Raw genomic sequence first — 20,509 nt, 5'->3', positions numbered from 1 at the left:
TCACACCTTGTCACATGGTACAAGGCTGTTGTGAATAGCCTTGTACCATGTGACCTCTGTGATCATTCACAGATTTCACACGTAGTAAGCAATGATGTCACAAGTGACATCTTGCTTACTACTTTGCATGTGATCACTGATTGGCCAATCAGTGATCACATGATCGGGACCTCGTACAGAGGTCCCGTCCGACGATCGGTGTTTCACTGTGTCCTGAGAACACAGCGGGCACCGGATCGCGGTGCTGCGCGCACAGCTAGAAAAGGAAAGTGCTGTTTATGAACGGCAACCCACCCCTGGAGTGCCACCGCCCTGCTGTTTATAAACAGCAGGCAGACGGCAAGTGGTTAAGTGATTGTTAATGATTTAAAGGCGGTAAGCCTGATTTTCTCTTTCTTTCACAATTACCACCATTTGTGGTTTCACGTATCCACTGTATTTATCCCATAGTGGGATCACTGACATTGTTTAGATTCACAAATCATTTTGAGCATATACATACGTTTACTTTTTTGATTCCTATTTTCTTTATTTTCTCATGTTTACCATAAGGAGCGGTTTCACTGATTCACTAGATTTGTATCCCCTAGTGGGATCACTATTATTTCTTTCAACCTGCTTATCTAGGGCATGTAAAGTTTACATGCGTTTATGTCACTTTATTTATTCACTGGTGTTGCCGTTCGGGAGTACATTTGGCATCACAGCATTTAATATATGTGTATAATTATTGTGTATGTATGTGTGGAATATTTTGTCTATGTACTCACCAGGGGCGGACTGACAACTCATGGGGCCCCCGGGCAATAGAGGATCATGGGGCACCTGTGTCTTTGCCCAAACTCAAAAAAGCCTATGAAAAATGTACCAGGGGCATCTCATGGGGCCCCCTACTGACCCCAGGCCCTCGGGCAGTGCCCCAGTTTCCAAATGGTCAGTCCGCCCCCGGTAGTCAGTAGAGGTGGTTTAGAGGTATATTTTGGGGTATATGTCATATTTTGAGTTAATTGATTTCTAAGGGGATATTGTTTACCCATTCACTGAATATCATGTATTGGGGTTCACATATAGCTTATTAGCGCAGCACCACAATTTACAATATAATGATTTAATGCCTGCTATGTATTGTTCTCGGTGTATTAGGAGACTGAAAGGTTGCTGGATTGGGGTTTCACATCAATTATGCTTTGTGACCTTGTAATTGGAGATCATATGGCTAAACCATGGAGACCCATGCCTTGCCAAACAAAATTACAGGCCATTGTGGTTCTATAAGGGATTCTTTCGGAAATTCTAACTTGCTTTCAGATTCATCTGTCTTGCATTTAAGATGCTTCAGAGACCATTCAGAGATCACAGACAGGTATATTTTTTCGCCTTCAAAGCTACATCAACCTTCTTCAAGTTGCTTGTAGATTCCTCTTTGACCTTTATGAAGAGAGAAACAGTTCTGATGAAAACAAATGCCAACTGACACATTGAGAAATACAGGCTGAAGTAAGGGACAGTCAGCTTTAGCCTTTACAGGGTCAGTCCACCCAAAAGTAATCAGTAATCGGTGGACTCAGCTACTTATATTTTTTGGGGGACTCCAGCCGAGATATCTCCATGCCATAGTTCCAATATACCTTGAAGATTTGGTGTACCTGCCCACCTTGGAGTATTCCATCTCTATTTATGTATCTTTCAAAATCTGGAATTTTAATTTTGTGTAGACAAACTCTGTAATCCCCAACCTCACCCAACACATTAACCTGACTTTTAACTCCAACCCCATCTGTCCTAACCCTACACCTAAATTTAACTAATAACCACTAATCGTGATATTAGAAAAGTCTTCATCTTAAAGCCAGTTTATTATGTTTTGTGCCACAGTTTTCTTGCTATGCTGTAACGTATCAACAATCATTTTTTGTCTATAACTAACAATATGCCAAGCCGGATATCGTATGTACTCTCCAGCGCCTCAGGATATGCACAGCCAAAAGGGATGCCAAGGGTACCAGGACAGCGACAACCAAAGGAAATGTTCCAGGGGTGCAGCCCTCCTCAGACCGGGAAATCAGCCACTGGATAGAGACAAAACAGGTGGCGCACACACCTAGTGCATTATCCAAGGTTTATTGTAGGAATGAAATAATAAAAACATACTCACAGACGAAGCATGTATCTAAAAAGCATAGAAAAATGACAATGGCCACAACGGCGGGTAAGGTGTTCTCACTGTCAGTGCAGTTAAATGACTGACGCGTTTCGGGGACAAATCCCTTTCCTCAGAGCTGATGACCAACCTCTGATGCTGATGTATGATGTATGGACAGAAAGAGCCTCGCTGTTGATGCATCAACAGCGAGGCTCTTTCTGTCCATACATCATACAACAGCATCAGAGGCCATTGTCATTTTTCTATGCTTTTTAGATACATGCTTCGTCTGTGAGTATGTTTTTATTATTTCATTCCTACAATAAACCTTGGATAATGCACTAGGTGTGTGAGCCACCTGTTTTCTCTTACAATATGCCAAGGAATCATTGGGCTAATTTGGAATTTTGTGCAAACATTATGGTTGTAGGCTGTAAACTAATGGGGTTGATCTACTAAAGGAGCAGAGATTATTTTTTGAACAACGTTAATGTTCTTCCCAAATCAAACAGAATCTATCTTCATTGTAAATAACTGATCATGTGCAAGGGAAATAAAAAAAAATAGTTTTGCTTGGTCATGATTGGATGATAAATGTAAACACTATAAGTTCACTTTGCTAATTGAATTGTCTGTACTTCATTAGTAAATCCACCCTATTAGCGCAAAACCTACAACAAAATGTCTGCACCACTTACAAGTTACTTGCCATAGTGACCTCTACGTGAGTGACTGACAGGTGGAATGTGTCCCAGAGGAGCATGGGTGTAGGGGGAACGTACAATGCAATATTCACTATAATAATAATGTTTTTCAGAATAGCATTTAAAGAGTATTTTTTTTTTTGCATTTCAGCTTCATTTTAATATAGAATTCATAAAATGATGTTCATTTTCAAGATTGCAACTGTTTCTATTTCTGTCCTCAGGAACCACTTTACTCCAGAGACGTACAGGTCCTGTAAACTGTCCCCTTTCTCACAGAGAAATAAAAGCTAAAATAGCCTATCTGATGCTGTCCCCTGGCCAGAACCCTCCATTTTAAGCTTCCTGATGTGATTTGTAAGTCCATTTATGTTCCAGTTCAAGGACACTGCTTCTCAGTGAAAATATATGACAACAGAAAGTGTCCAGCTGTGTGGAAATTGTAATACAGTGCCGTATTATCGCCTTTATAAAAAGTTTTAGATTTGATCTAAAATTATAAACTTGATTGTTTTCTTACACTGAGCTTAGCAATGTTCTTTAATGATTAAAATGATACTAAAGGATATTAAAAAAATTAAAGGAGGTTATATTTACCTGCTCTGTGCAACAATATTGCACAGAATAGCAGGGGCGGACTGACAACTCCTGGGGCCCCCGGGCAATAGGGGATCATGGGGCCCCTGCGTCCTTGACCAAACTCAAAAAAGCCTATGAAAAAGGTACCAGGGGCATCTCATGGGGCCCCCTACTGACCCCGGGCCCTCGGGCAGTGCCCGAGTTTCCAAATGGTCAGTTCGCCCCTGCAGAATAGTAGCTTTCCTCTTCTTTTGGAAGTCCCCCACCAGCGCTGTCCTCTCCATCTTCCTTGGGATGTCTCCTGTAGTAAGCTGGGTGGTAAGTAGGCACCCATGTGTGGTGCTTCTGAGCCAGCCCTGAATGTCTATGGACACACACAGCGCTGGTCAGCGGCTCCTTCGCTTGCCTCTCATAGGAGTTTTATGGTGGCAGGTACCTATGGCTCCTGCTGCTTTCTCCTGTGAAAGCAGGAATTGAGGTGCCGGAGACAGTGCTAAAGTGGTGACATGAAGCCGGGTAAGTGTTCATTGATGGGGTAGTAGGACAGGTATGCAGAGGATGCATTAAAGTAAAAAACCTTTATACTTTAGTATGACTTTAACAAAAGAAAATTGAGACGAGTTCATTAAAAGTGATGTTTCAGTTACTGGTAGAGTCTCGTGTGCCTTGCCATAGTGGCTGTTTGTAGTTTTATGAGTCCTTTAATCCAGTGTCCGTGCATTAAGCCTGTGCATTGTTACACTTTTTTGGGAATAGAGCAGCCTGATCATTTTGAAGGAGCTCCCTACACAAAACAAACATGACAAAGATGCTCAAGTATATTTTTTAACTTTGAGATTTGCACAATTTGCTGCATTTACTGCATAGGTTTTACATGCAAAATTGTGCATCTTACTTGCTGCGTTTGGCACCACAAATGCATGTTTTCTGAACATGCACAAAATTGTGTGATTTTGTGCATGTTTACACAATACTGTAGTGTAAATGCAGCCATAACTTTTTGGTACTATTACAGAAATGAACCTTCCCTTCCTGCGGCTGCTCTAAATTGTATCTGTAGTTCTGTGAAGACTTCTGGAAAAAGCAGTAAGCCATTCACACATGCAGGTTTGGTCTGTTGTGGTGCATTTTGGGCAGCCCACTCACATACATTTTCTGTCCTAAAACAACACATATTGACATGCAACCTAACACACATGTTAACTGCACTGCATCAAATATGACTGGTTTGAGTAGTCCCTTAAGAATATTGGAGCATGGCTCTTTATTGGGAAAGAATGTTACAGGTGACAACGCAGAAGCATAATTGGGAGACGAGGACAGAGCGTTGTCACCCTGCAACAGGAAATGCCTGCACAATTACCTTAAAGTGGAGTTCCACTCAACCTGTCAAAAAATAAAAGTCAGCAGCTACAAAAACTGTAGCTGCTGACTTTTAAAAAACAGCCACTTACCTGTCCCTCGGCCCCGTGGTGTGTCCCCCGCAGCTTGTTTCACTGGCTGTCCTGTGTTCCAGGAGGCCAGCATCTTCAGTGTGGGCACCCGGCTGTGATAGCTTGTGGCTTCACAGCCGGGTACCCACTGCGCATTCACGAGTAGCGCTGCGCTTCGTGAAAAGTCCTGTCAGGGGCGGACTGACAACTCATGGGGCCCCCGGGCAATAGGGGAACATGGGGCCCCTGTGTCCTTGGCCAAACTCAAAAAAGCCTATGAAAAAGATACCAGGGGCTTCTCATGGGGCCCCTATTGACCCAGGGCCCTCGGGCAGTGCCAGAGTTTCCAAATGGTCAGTCCGCCCCTGGGTCCTGTAGTCTTCTGGGACCTGTCACGTATCCCAAAAGACTACAGGGAGGGAGGTAGAGAGAACACCTTCCGTCTCCGATCGCCTAGGCGATCAGACCGGAAGTGGGAGCGGGCACCTGTCAAATTTGATTACCCGCTCCCCCCCCCCCCCGCTCCCCAAAGGTGCCAATTCTTAATGGGGAGCAGTCCTTAAAGAGGAACTTGGGTGGAGCTCCACTTAAAGTATAACTAAAGGGAAAACCTTCTTTTAGTTTTGGACAGAGTGGAGAGGGATTAGAACCCCTATCAGGTTTTGTTGCTGTCTGTGTCCCAATTAGGGAGAGTCGCCCTTTATTTATCATGCTATTGTTACTATCAAGAGTGGAAGTGAAAGAAAATGCCAAATTTTGGGTAATACCAGAACTGAAATAGAGGTGAAATCTTCCAGTGGGAGCACTCATTTTGGTGATCCTGGTGACAACCAGGGTTTCCCTCACTTTGGAGGGATGTCCACTTACTTTGTGTTTTGGCTATGGGATGGGAAATTTCCCCAATGGGACACAGATGACAAAAAAAATGATGGGGTTATAACCCTGCCTTACTCTATCCAAAATGAAAAAAAGTTTTGCCTTTATTTCTACTTTAATGGCAGGATCACAAGGTACTATTTTACATAAAGTTGCAGATTTGAAAAATATCAAAAATAACTTTTGAAATCACATTAACATGTTACATCATATATGAGAACTTAGCGGATGGGTTTCCATATACTTTAATGTGTCTGTTTATATATCACTCTCTAGTCTCTCAGTCTCTGCCATTATAGTGAATGTGCCCATTCTCTGATATGTTTTGAATTGAGGCCTATAAACCGTTGTTGCCATATTCCTTCACATTGAGGAAGTTCATCTTCTCCCACTGGGACAATTACGTGGAAGCTGAATACTAAAAAAAGTAAAGTGAGGGAAAGGTTACATCCGAATATACTGCACACATCGAGCTTCTCATATGCTGGGAATGATGTCTGAAAACATGTTTTTAAACTGGGGTTGCAGAAAACTCCAGATGAGGCATCCTACGATCAGGACAACATTTCAACTACAACTAAAAACAAAACTTTTCTTTTCAACTTTTCTTTTTATTTTTTTATGCTGGCCACAGATGAGACATTCCTTAGGAACCTGTGCAAGTGAATATACTGTATGTGCTTTTGAATGTTGCTTTTGGAATTTTTTTTTTATTCTTTATTTATAAATGTCAAGTCATACAGGAACAATCAGATCCAGTAAGCTTCATGATAAAACACGGTACCATCAATGAGTGTTGTACACATACATACGTACCTACACAAGGAAGTACTACATTAGTCAGTGTCAATAGATTGAGATTGTAAATAGAATCATCATGTTGAAACTAATATGAATCATTGTTTTAAAAAGGGCCTGGATTCTTTCCTATATTTCACAAAATCTAAATTTGATCCCGGGCATATCTGATTGCCTTTTAGGGGATCAGGAAGGAATCGTTTTTGTCTACTTCTGGATCAACTGTGTGTATAGGATTGTGTATTCGGGATTGTATAGAATTTTTGCCCTTCAACCGGTTGAACTGGATTGACTTGTGTTTTTTTCAACCACATTAACCACTTCCTGTCTGGCCGTTGTATATAAACAGCCAGATGGTGGCAGTGCAGGGGCGGGTTGCCGTTCATAAATGGCATCCACCATTTTGGACTGTGTGTGCTCCCTGGGAGCGCGCGGCACCGCGATCCGGTGCCTGCTGTGTCCGAACGCTGTACAGAACCTCTGTGTGAGGTCCCGATCACGTGATCACTGATTGGCCAATCAGTGATCACATGAATAGGTGTAAGCCAGATGTCACTTCTGATATCATTGCTTACTACGTGTGAAATCTGTGAATGATCACATGGTACAAGGCTATTCACAACAGCCTTGCACCATGTGACAAGCTGTGATCAATCACATCTCACACAGTATTTCTCAATGGCTGCAAGAATGCAGTCAGAGAGGAGAAATGATTGCTTTTACAGCCTTTATGGGTATAAAAGCAATCAGTGTACAAAAAAAATCTTCATCACCCCCCACAAGTAGTACAGTGTCACCATGATGACACTGTACTGCTAGGGTGACAGTATGTAAAAAAAAAAAAAACAAACATACATAATAATAATAATAATAATATAAAAAAATAAAATAAAAATGTAAAAACATTTTTTTGAAAAATTATAATTTTTGGTTATAAACTCATTTGGGTTATTTTTTTACTACAAAGATAACTGAATAAATGTTGGCCAAGATTTATGAAGAAAGATTATTTATTTGCAAAAAGTTTAAGAAAAACACTTTTTTTTAATTTTTGGACATTTTCATTTACATAGCAAAAAAAATAAAAATCCCAGTGGTGAATAAATACCACCAAAATAAAGTTATATCTGTCTCAAAAAAAAAAATGCTAAAAAATTCATATGGGTACAGTGTTGCATGACCGTGCAATTGTCATTCAAAGTGTGATAGCACTGAAAGCTGAAAATTGGCCTGGACAGGAAGGGGGTAAAAGTGTCTGGACATGAAGTGGTTAACTATGTAACTATGTAACTGTATGCCCCTAGAATGCTACTGAAGGCTTGCCCTGTACAACTATGCGATTTTAGATAGAAAAAGACTAAGGGGAAGGGTAAGATGGGGTGGGAAAGGTCCTGCTTATGCAGGCTGGGAAAAAAAGAAAAATGGGGGTACGGTGGGAGAAAATGGGGGTGGTGAGCTAATACAAGACAGTATAAGTGAAGCGGGGCAGATCTCCTGAGTGTCATAAACTGTGAATGACCAGAGAATAGCTGCGATTCTCTGAATCGCAGCTATTCTCCGTAACATAATTGGACACCATAGTGTGTTGACTCAAGAGAGCCAACTGTTGGTTTCTAGTGTGGTCCCTGACAGCACCGGTGGGGGTTTATGTTCAACAGTGTCACAATTGTGAGCCTGATATTCTGATGTATTCATAAATTCCTTCCAGTAAAACCAAGTTTTACGGACTCGTTCCTCCCTGTGGTGCACCATCTCCATGAGTTCCTCCATCAGCTTAAGTTCGTTTATATTGGTGAACCATGTCCTAATGGCAGAAGATACTGGTTGCTTCCAAAATAATGGAATGTATGTCTTGGTGGCATTAAGCAGAAGTAACAATATAGAGCTTACAGCGTTTCAATGACATTAGGGTTAGATGTAACAGAAAGCGGGCAACATTGTCTGGCATCTGAATGCCAGTGCATTTCAGAATCCAATATTTACCCTGTGACTAAAAGTCTTTGAGGCCTTCACAGGACCAGAAGATGTGGAGCATGGAGCCTTGCTCCCTCTGGCATCTCCAGCACAGTGGAGTTGAATGTTGTTCTTGAATAAAAATGATGGTGCGCCTGTGCTTTGTTTAGCTGCTTACGGTTCCTTAGGATTAAATACAAAGACAAACTTGAGAGGTTGTTGGAATCACAGGGAGATGGGAAACGGGGTACGGCAAAAATTTATAAGATTCTCACTGAGTTAGTCACGGAAGTAAAACCAATGTACATAGAAAAATGGGAAAAGGACTTAGGGATAGAGATAGATGAGGATAAACAGAGGAAAATATATAGATTTACACACAAAAATGTCAGCATGAGAAAGGTGGAGGTAAATTATAAGTTTTTGGTAAGATGGCACATCACACCGAGTGTTGAACATAAAATGGGTGTGGAGAGAGCACAAGAGTGTTGGCGGGGGTGTGGAGAGATTGGTACGTGGTTTCATGTATGGTGGGAGTGCCCAAAGATCCAAAGCTTCTGGGAGACAATGGTCAACTTAATAAGGAAAATCTCAGGGATAAAGATAGGACTAGATCCAGAAGTGTGCTTATTACATAACACAGAATTACCAGTGAATAAATACAAAGATTTGGGTATATGGTACTATGTGAATGCAGCAAAGGGTTTGATACCTAAATTCTGGCATAGTTCAGAGGTGCCGAAAGAAAAGGATTGGGTAGAAAGAGTAAATCAGATTAGTAGGATGGAGAAATTGTATTATATCCAAGAAGACAAGATGGAGATATACAATAGGAGATGGGGGAAATGGGAAGATTTTGTACATCAAATGAATATATGTGAAGTAATGGGAAGTGATAAGTGAAATTTCTTGATATATAGGGAAAGATTAAGAGAGAATTGCAGAGTGGGAGGGCGGTGGGAAGTGGTAGGGAGGAGGGGTGGAGGGAAGGGATATAAAAGGGGGGAAATAGAAGGAGATAAGATTAAGAATTTTATGTTATATGAGATTGTTGAAGAAATGTATTGATATGTTCTTCGTTCCTTTTTCCCTTTTTATATGTATTTATAAATATGAAAAAATTAATAAATATTTGAATTAAAAAAAAAAAAAATACAAAGACAAACGCATAGACATTTCCTTTAATTTTGCTGCCACTCATACAACAAAAAGCAAACCAAATTAATAATCCATTTAAAACACCTCTAATGGGCACACTTTTTGCCCTCGGTCCTAGATTATACATGTCACTATCTGTGAAATATGCATCAAGGCCCTGATCACTTACACCTGTTTCCCAAGCTTTGTACAAACTGTGCTTCGGCACGGAATTACAGAGCTGACCTGTTATCTCTAGCTACAAATAACCTGCACTCTTTCAGTCAACTATGTGTACTTTGGACAGAGATCAATAAACCAATAAACGGCCACTTGTTGTATGCGTGTTACTTGAAATACAGACCGGCTCAGCTGATGTAGTTATTGATTTAAAAAAAAAAAAAAAAAGAGCGTATTTTTCAGTGTTTTTCTAAATCAATAAGGCTTTTGCACTTACAAATATAGTTATATTATTATTTACTACAGGTACTTATATAGCATCATCAATTTACGCAGCGCTTTACGTACATATATTTTGTGCATTCACATTAGTCCCTGACCCTCAAGGGTTAGGGACTGATGTGAATGTACAATATATATGTATGTAATCAATCTAAGGTCCCTAACTTTCATCCATACATACACATACTAGGGCCAATTTAGACAGGATCCAGTTAACCTACCAGCATGTCTTTGGAGTGTGGGAGGAAACCGGGGTACCCGGAGGAAACCCACACAGGCACAGGGAGAACATGCAAACTCCAGGCAGGTGGTGCCGTGGTTGGGATTTGAACCAATGACCCGAGTACTGCCAGGCGGAAGTGCTAAACATCTTTCAGCATTCCCACAATACAAATCTGTTCCTGGAATGTCTAAAAAAAAAAAAGTTATCCTTCTTTAATGATGAAGTGTAGGCATGACAATTGTTTACATTGTTATAGTGACCCATCTTGGACCAATGTATGTAAGTGTGGGATCCCAATTAAAGCTGGAAATCACTATAATAGGCACTGCTACTACAGTAATCTTCATTGGCTTCTGGGTCCCATGCTGAGCGATTGCTTTGTTGCATTGTGAATGCAGGAGGTCGCTTGCTTAGCATGGGCGCGATTCAGGGAACACTTTGCATTTTTCAAACAAGGTGGAGATGTGGGATGACCTTCACCTTGTTCAATTTGAGAACACTTTGTTCTCTAAATAGCACATGTGCCGAGTCAGAGACCTCCTCTGTTTGGTAAGCAGACAGACAGCCTTTCGGTACAGGACTTGGATGCTAGTGGCCACTGAATCTTTCTGTTCTATGAGCACACCCTGGTAGACTCCTGTTTTGGCCTAAGCATCACCCCCAAGTAGTAGTCTATCCCATACCTGCTTCAAGCCTTACAGAAATGGACTTGTTTCCTGAGGACATTATCTTTTTGAGGTTATAAAAGGAAAAGTCCACAAAATTAAAACATTTTAACTGTTTACTGAACACAGATAATCATACATACAATATATACATCCTCCAAGACTCCTCATGACAGCAATGCCGGTGGACTGCCACCAGGACTATTTATATCCCAAGATGCCCCATACTGTCAGAGGCAAGGCTGGCAATTCCTGGAGTCCCACCGCACTATTACTTTGGGGACCTTTAGTGCTTATCTAGGCAACTACACTTTATACTTAATCCAAAGGATCTCTAAACCTACTCTCATAACTAGCTATGGTGACAATTTATGGTCAAAGTAGAGAACTACACTGGGAACTCTTATGTCTTTACCCAACACCAAAAAGAGTCTTTCTTAAAGCACCCACCTGGTGCTGGAAGGCAGGTGTGCTGGTATAAACTTAACAAAGGGACTACATACTTCCTGTTGTAGGGTGTGGTCACATCACATGTGGTGGGACTGCATTGGGTGGTTATTCCAGCACAGTCCCACTGCATGGACAAGACAAAGTGACTTGTCTTCTCTGTGCTTGGTTTACAAGCCTGTGTTTTGGTGGTGTGCAGGCATGGTGTGATAATAAAAAGTGTTGCATGCACTGCTTCGCACTGTGCAGCTGGCAGTTGAACTGTATGAGATGTCTGTGTGACATCCCAATAAAGTTTGTTGAAAAAAAGGAGGCAGTTCAGTCCACTGGGCTGCATTGTAATGCATACATAGTGGTGTGAATGAGCCATTATGGCTATGGAAATACCAACCTTTGTGTCTCCGTAGTAACTTTGGTGGTGGTGGAAGATTGGCTAATAATTGCAAATATTCTTTGTCAGCAAGTCATGAGACCTGCTTGGTGTTATCAGTAAGCAATAGATCACAGCTTTGCTGATGGAACTCACAGGAAGCTCCAATAATGTAATAAGAGTTTCCTCGAGCATTGAAATGGTACATGATCTCAAGCCCAGCAGCTGATCCATATGCATTCTAGCTTTTACAATGGATCATGGCTGTCCTTGACAGCCAAAAGTTCCAATGCAAACACACACTGGAACCTCCCACAGTTACTGCGACTAGGTGTCATTTAAAGAGGTAGTAAAACTCTAAACTTGTTATTTTTAATGGGTTCCCAACAGGTTTGTGCCATACTACCAATTTATGGCTATGACTGACTTACCTTCCTAAATGGTGCTCTCCAGTGTTGCGTTGTCACTGCTCATGGCACTTCCAGTTGTGCCCAATCTTCCTTCTGGGTTCAAGTTCTTCAGCCTCTTGAATAGCCAAGCTGCAATGATGTCACCATGGTAGCACAATACTCTGCATTAAGGGCACACTCAGCATAGTGCGCATGCACCTGTGACGCCATCGGTTGGATCTAAAGTGAATATCTAATAAAACGGCCCACGTTTGATAAATATTCACCTTACTTACATGGTAAGCATTACTATAAGCTTTGTTTTAACACACGTCCCATGTACATTTTTGTTTTTTATTAACTTTATTTTTGTTAAACTTTTTGCCACATTCTGGGAGCATTGCCAAGCAAACAGCAATAAATTTAAACCCCAGTTAAAGTGGAGTTACAACCAAAAGTGGAAGCTCCGCTTTTCTGCCCCCCCCCCTTCACTGCCACATTTGCCAGCTTTTGGGGGGAGGGGGTACCCAGGTTCCCACTCCCACTTCTGGCACAGCTCACCTGTGGGGCACTTCCAAGGTCCCAGAGGACTGTGGCCCATTCACAAAGCGCAGCCCGCTTCACGCATGCGCAGTAGGTAACCGGCAAGGCTTCACTGCTGGTTTCCCTTAGTCAAGATGGTGGTGCCAGCACCTGACAGCTGATTGAAGAATCGGCTCGGGGGGAGGACACCGCTGGATCCCTGGACAGGTAAGTGCCCTAATGTTAATAATCAGCAGCTACAGTATTTGTAGCTGCTGACTTTTATTTTTTATTTTTTTTGGGAGGTGGTGGGGGCCGGAACTCTAACATTTTAGCATTCTGTTTAGAAGCTATACAGTATGTTTATAGCTATAGAAATGGCACACCAAGTATACACTGTAGTGTGGGTATCACTAATCCTATACACGCATTTGAAACCTCAACAAGCTGCAGGTCAGGGCGATTTCAGGTGTGACTTGCTGACATCTTTGCAACTTCATGCACAGATGTCTATGGAAGTCGCATCTGAAATCGACGAAAATAGCACAGGAGCTACTTTCAAAATTGCAGTGACTCTGACAGAGTCAGAGTCGTATCGATTTGAACAGTTCCATTGCCGGTGCGACTGGTAATGCATTTTGGAACGATGACAGGTGACCATGACGGTGACCATGACAAGTTGTACCGGTATAAACCAGGGCTAAGGAGAAGTTGGGCACTTTTTTCTGAAGACCCTGAACTCTCCTCTGTGATATCCTATATGTACACATAGTCATTTACAGGAGGTTACAGGCAGCTCAGTTTACTGGCATATCTCTGAAAGCACAAAAACTGCATTCAGGACAAGAGTTTACCAGCATTTAAAATGCCAAGCTCTTCTAAATGCGCCTATACACACCTAAACACTAGGCACGTTTAGCACTTCAGAATTTATTCATTTCAGTTCCCAGAAAAAAATTTAATTTTGGCCAATTAACTAATTTTCCAAACAACAAATGCTGCTAAACTCACCTAAACTGGCTTGAGAAAATGCAGCTTAGGTGAGTTAACGCATTTACAATAAACCAGTATGCCTTAAGGTTTCCAAATATGCATAGATTTTTCAGACAATCTTGCTGATGCAAGTTCCAGAATACAGGCGCAAAATCTCAATAAGATTAGACTTTTTGTATTTAATTAGTGAAAATGACAAATGGCATGTTTTTTTCCCTACTGGACCCAATCAGAGGTTGTTTTCCCAGTAAAACCATGAGGGGAAAAGCTCTAGATTGGCATTTACTGTCAGTTGCAGACATCTCCAGGTTACTATGTGCCACCTCTGATGCCCTGAAAAGCTTCCCAGGACCCCTGAAATCCCCCGTAGTGCTATTACTGACTATACTTCTTGGATGAGGGTGTTGGTCTTATCCCTTCCCACCATAGTTGCTTTACTATTGGCCTGTTACAATAATGGGCAGCCACACTAACCTCTGCTACGGCTTATGGATGGGTAGGGGTATGGCCAGCATTGTCAACTAAAAAGTTTGGTAAGCTTGGTATTTAGCTTTGCATAAAGTGGAAGACAGTTAGACTGTCTGCAAAATGTTTAATGTTGTCTGTGGCCCCTCTGGGGAGGTTTACTTAGCTTCTAGTCCAAGTGACCACTGTCACCAAAACAGACACAGAAGAGAAGTTTGAAACATTTCTCATGCTTGTGACAGTGGTTTCACCAGTCTGGAAGTGAAAGTAAGTCTCTTATAGCAACAGAGGCAAAAATAAATATTGGTAAAGAAGAAGAAGGATGGGGCCCCATCTATAGTCACCAACAGCAACAAAAACCCAACAGGGATTCTAAACCATTTATTTCTTATGATTCTAAAACTTAAAACCACATATTTTTCTATTGGTGACAATTTATTGTTTAGAATGCTAGAATCATTTCTAATCTGTTAATGATAATATTTGATCTTGGTGGGTAAAAGGCCATTTTGCTATCATTGGAATGACCAGTGCAATAGACATCTGGATTATTCATCTGAATTATTCCTCATACAGTCATGCTGTTTGTGATGACAGATACCAGTGGCTACGTGGCCTAAATTTAGACTTGTTAACTTTCCAAGGAGGACAGAGTTTAAGATGATGACCTGACCATAGCTGTCTAACAACTAATTAAGGCTTTAATGTCCAGCAATGGTGTCAGATTAAGTACTAAATTATTTGCGGGAACCCTAATGTCAAAGAAAACAGACCATCAGAAAGACCTGAATGTTCTGTTTTACAATAATATAAATATCAAATGTTAAAAACTAGGTAATTTTCAGAAATACGTTGAAGCTCTTACAGGGCAAAAACATTAACCATTTGACTAAGGAAATTCTCAGGAGTAACAACATATGTCGTCAACCTTATAAAGGCTCTTGAGGTGTCCATTGTATCCAATGGGTAATAGTGTAGTTAGAAAACAAAACTGTAGCTACAGCATACAGGAAAGTGAATACTGCAATCTTTAAATGCTGTCCAAACCTTTTTAGGGTCTGTTCATGCCAGATGTGTTGGGTTGCAATGGTTAGCCTGGCCTGATGCAGTCCCGACTCATAAGCAAGGCCAAAAGCCATGGCAATGGAAATGAGATCTTCTGATGTGGACATCTGTTTCAGTGACTGTCAGAGTTGGGATTTCCTTTCACTTTGGGAGGGTTTACTTATTGTAGTAACTCTGAGACATAAAATTGAGGAAAATCTCCAAGACAGGGCAGAGGCAACCTGAAAGAAGGACTAACCCTTGCCCACAGTATCCAAGAATACAAAATTGGCTGGAGTTAGGCATCGATGAAGATGGGTGTGGGGAGACTTTAAAGTGTAATTCCATTCAAATTCTAACTAAGCCTAAATCTACTCTCAACTACCCTGTAAAGGAAAAGATGTCTATATCTACCTATTCTGATATTCTGGTCCGGTTACATGACCGAGTCCCAGCTCTGGCTTCAATGTAGAGGAAGGACAGCCAACAATGGATGCCCCATAGTAAGTCTATGGGTGGTGTCATTGCCCAGGCTCTGTAGCCTTAGTCTCCTCTAGACTAAAGCTCATGCTGAGACCCGATCATGTGACCAGACTGGAGGGGCTTCATAGTAGGTAAGTATAGATATCTTTCCTTTCACAGGGTAGTTTGAATAGTCTTAGCATGGGGGTGGGAGTAGGTTTAGGCTTAGTTAGATTTTGACTGGAATTCCCCTTTAGTTTAGTAAAGCTAAAAATGATGTACATGTACATTAGTGAGCACAGTGCCTTTTTAGGGCTCAACTGGAAAAGTAAGAATGACTGCAGATAGGCCCTTGAGGGATTGGGGTAGTTGATAGAAGAGGTCACAGGCAATAAAGGAAATCTAGTTGATAAGGATTTGAGAAGTCAACTCAAAGTTCCTTGACCTGTAAAAACACCCCAAATCTGCATTCTATATAATTAAGTTGTACTATTCCTACACAAATTGAAATGATAAATCCAGGATTATTAAGTATCTGTTTGTTATCTATTATCATGTATCTGTTTTGTATCTGTTTTGTATTTGATCTGATTTTGTATTTTTTTTCTTTTCGGTGTCAGATTTGTTCTGATCTTTGACTCCTTGTTGCATCATAGCAGTGAATGGCAATGAACAAGGCCATGGTGTTTTCTTTTAACTTGGTTGTCATGATGTTTTCTTCAAACTTGATTGCTATGTGTGTAATACCCTGTATCAGACTGCTATATGACTTCTGAATATGAAATAGTATTCCGGGTAAAGAAAATTTTATATTATAAAAGATACAAAAGTAAGGTTAAAAATATCTGATAGGGTTACTGTATTTATGTAAGGTCTCATGGTTGCTCTTTGATTTTCTTTTGTAATAATTATGTAATGTTTAGTATAAAATGGATGTATTAAACACTCTGCAGTGCTGACATTGTAGCAAAGGAGAGATGCAAGCAGGTAAAATCACCCTTGATATAATGATTTCTCTTGGTTTCTCTCCAATTGAGAAGTCAGCAGTGTTTCAATCGGTGACAAATAAAATCATCCTGTACAAAAACTTGTTTTGGTTGTTCTATTCAACTACTACCCAAGTACAAACACTTGTTACATAGGTAGTCCAGATGAAACAAAACATAAGTTGCTCATGAAAGAAAGAATAAAGGATAGATAGATAGATAGATAGATAGATAGATAGATAGATAGATAGATGGATAGATAGATAGATAGATAGATAGATAGATAGATAGATAGATAGATAAATAGATAGATGAAAAGATAGATACAATGCTCAAAAAAAATTAAAGGAACACTTTTTAATCAGAGTATAGCATCAAGTCAATTAAACTCCTGGGATATTGATCTGGTCAGTTAAGTAGCAGAGGGGGGTTTTAATCAGTTTCAGCTGCTTTGGTGTTAATGAAATTAACAACAAGTGCACTAGACGGGCAACAATGAGACAACCCCCAAAATAGGAATGGTTTTACAGGTGAGGGCCACTGACATTTTTTTCCTACTCATCTTTTCTGACAGTTTTTCACTAGTTTTGCATTTGTCTAGGGTCAGTATCACTACTGGTAGCATGAGGCGATACCTGGACCCTACAAAGGTTGCACAGGCAGTCCAACTCCAGGATGGCACATCAATACATAAAATTGCCAGAAGGTTTGCTGTGTCTCCCAGCATAGTCTCAAGAGCATGGAGGAGATTTCAGGAGACAGGTAGTTACTCTAGGAGAGCTGGACAGGGCCATAGAAGATCCTTAACCCATGAGCAGGACCTGTATCCTTTGTGCAAAGAGGAACAGAATGAGCACTGCCAGAGCCCTACAAAATGACCTCCAGCAGGCCACTGGTGTGAATGTATCTGACTAAACAATCAGAAACAGACTTCATGAGGGTGCACTGAGGGCCTGATGTCCTCTAGTGGGCCCTATGTTCACTGCCCGGCACCATATAGCTTGATTAGCATTTGTCATTGAACACCAGAATTGGCAGGTCTGCCACTGGCGCCCTGTGCTTTTCACAGATGAGAGCAGGTTCACCCTGAGCACATGTGATAGACATGAAAGAGTCTGGAAAAGTCGTGGAGAATATTATGCTGTCTATAGCATTGTTCAGCATGACCGTTTTGGTGGTGGATCAGTGATGGTCTGGGGAGGCATATCCATGGAGGAATGCACAGACTTCTACAGGCTAGACAATGACACCCTGACTGCCATAAGTTATTGGGAAGAAATCCATGGGACAATTGTCAGACCCTATACTGGTGCAGTGGGTCTTGGGTTCCTCCTGGTGCACAACAATGCCCGGTCTCATGTGTTGAGGGTATGCAGGCAGTTCCTGGAGGGTAAAGGAATTGATACCATTGAATGTTCCCCACACTCGCCTGACCTAAATCCAATAGAAAATCTCGGGGATATCATGTTTCGGTCCATCTGATGCCTCCAGGTTGCACCTCAAACTATCCAGAAGCTTGGTGATGCCCTGGTCCAAATCTGGAAGGAGATACCCCAGGACACCATCCGTCGTCTCATTAGGTGCATGCCCTAACATTGTCAGGCATGCATACAAGCACATGAGGGCCATACAGACTACTGAGTACCATTTTGAGTTGCTGCAATGAAATTTCAGCAAAATGGACTAGCCTGCTGCATCATTTTTTCTCACTTTGATTTGCGTTTTTGAATTCAGTCCTCTGTAGGTTGATTATTTTAAATTCCATCAAACAATAGGCCATCCTTACGTTCCTAACACATTACCCAATCCATATCAATATAGATAGCCAGGATGATATTATTCCCCACTGAGATCTGATGTGTTTTCAAAGTGTTCCTTTAATATTTTTGAGCAGTGTAGGTAGATGTATAGATTAGATGTTGCTCTAAACCTATCTTTCATAACCTTTTTAACACAGAGGAACCCTTGAATTACTGTTCTGGGATCAGGAACCTCTGCTAATGAATACACTATCTGGTTACTGAGAGGAATGCTCCTTTTGAGGACATTGGGAAGCAATCCTCTCCAACAGCTAAAAGGATTGTTTTTGTCAGTGGTTATCCATCTGGCAGACAAAAGTTGCTCATTGCTTAAGGAATCCCTAGCAACATCTGGAACCATGGGGTTCCATGGAACCCTGGTTGATTAAGTTGGTGATATTCTCTCATGGTTCATAACTTGTAGTTGTGAACATCTCCTTAATTTTTAGTCTAAATGGTATGAAGAGGATGGAAGTATTCTACATGTCCCAGTGGTAGCTGGGTAAGGATTGAGGGAAGTCCTTGTTTCCTAACCATGAAAGGAACATGATTGGAGAATCATTAAGAATGCCACCATGATAGTGAAAGGTAGTCCCAGCAAACGCCCAAACCAGATCTTGTATAAATGGTCCCCTATGTCCAAGAGGTCCCAGTAATGTCCATCTCTGGTTCCTATCATTCAGTACTTTTGGTAATATTTGAAATCTGGCGCATGTGGGAGATGCCGTAAATATTAAAAAGTCTCAAAATGTAGCTTGATAAAAAAAATAACACTGTAAGAACCATAAGATAGAAAATCTACATAGGTTGTTAGTTCTAATCTCTGGTACCTGGTGACCCTTCCTTCAAGTGTCCCATAAAAAACGATTATGGATTATATGCCTATACAACATTTATTTGGAGCGGTGAACCCATAGACAGAAGAGTGACATTCGTTAGACATTTTTTCTAAATAAATGATTCCTGAGAGCAATAAGGGTCTGCACATTATTTTGCCCAGTGTAGAGTATGGTGTTCTTTTTTATTGGAATTTCTTATTTGAATACTTGTTATGGGTTAATGGGTTAGTGACTTAGTATTAAAGCGAGGAGCAGCATGACAGCCAAGCAACTAGCATTTCAAGCCCCAATGTTTCTCTCAGGAAAGGATAACATTGTTTGCACACATGATCATGATCAAGAAGAATCATGATTGACTTGCATGCACAAAATGGATTACCGAGATTAATTTATCATCAGTTGGGTGGAGTAAAAAAAAAACTGTTTCTGTCAAATGTCTCTTTGGTGTTAGCAAACGACAGCAAGTATTAATACAATAAAGTAAAAAAAAGAAAAAAAAATTAGCTTTGGAATATACTATACAGCCAAGTAGACAAATGTTTATGTCAATTTAATAGATTTATTTAAACACTTTTGTGGGTACATCAGGAAGTAAATATACTGTGTAGCAGATGCTAATTGGAAGAAAGGAACAATGTATAAGGAAGGTTGTAGACTGTTGTCAGAGTTTATTTTCTCCTTTTGCAAACAAAGTTTCTAGGATACATCCTTAGTTATACTGATATCATTGAACACTACTGTATCTTGTAAAATCGCAGTTTTCATAATATGGTTATAGGTATTTAATCCTAAACTATAGCACGGCTACTGTATTGGACCTGGTCGTTGTACTCCTATATTTCTCTGAAACTTCAACAATGAGATTTTTGAATTGTTATATTCAGCCTAAGAGCTCATGTAGATGGTCAATTTAACCATTTAACTCAATGGTAGACATGTGCGTTATGTTTTGTAACAAATCGATTTTCATCCAAAAATGTAATTTTCGGAGATTCGGGTGTATACTTAGACATAATAATGAATCCGAAAAAAGTTATAATGAAATAACAAATGCATTTGTTTCAGTTGGATGACATCACATGATGCGATAGTGGTCCAGGTCCATAGGGAAATTAATTTGGTTTTCCAATTTTTTTGATAAATCGGATCCAAGTAAATTTGAGATTTAAATTGAATTGTCACAGTCAGTCAGTTCAGTTCCACAGTCTGTTATTTATTCC

The 20,509-nt window shown here is 40.7% G+C and overlaps 1 protein-coding gene across 4 annotated transcripts in view; it reads left to right on the top strand.

The window, feature by feature from the left end:
• Nucleotides 1–20,509, top strand: part of PPARG (peroxisome proliferator activated receptor gamma) — a 118,128-nt gene that overhangs the window by 42,060 nt on the left and 55,559 nt on the right. The window contains exon 1 of one of the 4 annotated variants that reach the window (XM_089678697.1): nt 3,083–3,204. The exons of the other annotated variants lie outside the window; for them this stretch is intronic. The gene's annotated coding sequence lies outside the window, so the exon portion shown is untranslated. Of the gene's footprint in view, nt 1–3,082; nt 3,205–20,509 lie in introns of those variants that run through there. 4 annotated transcript variants of the gene reach the window in all.

The sequence above is a fragment of the Staurois parvus genome, unplaced genomic scaffold (genome assembly GCF_062004578.1).
Source record: "Staurois parvus isolate SC_StPar_1 unplaced genomic scaffold, SC_StPar_1.0 ptg000209l, whole genome shotgun sequence".
In the NCBI taxonomy this organism is placed as follows: domain Eukaryota; kingdom Metazoa; phylum Chordata; class Amphibia; order Anura; family Ranidae; genus Staurois; species Staurois parvus.
The sequence above is the reverse complement of the archived record's forward strand: the minus strand, read 5'-3'. Positions and strand labels throughout refer to the sequence as shown.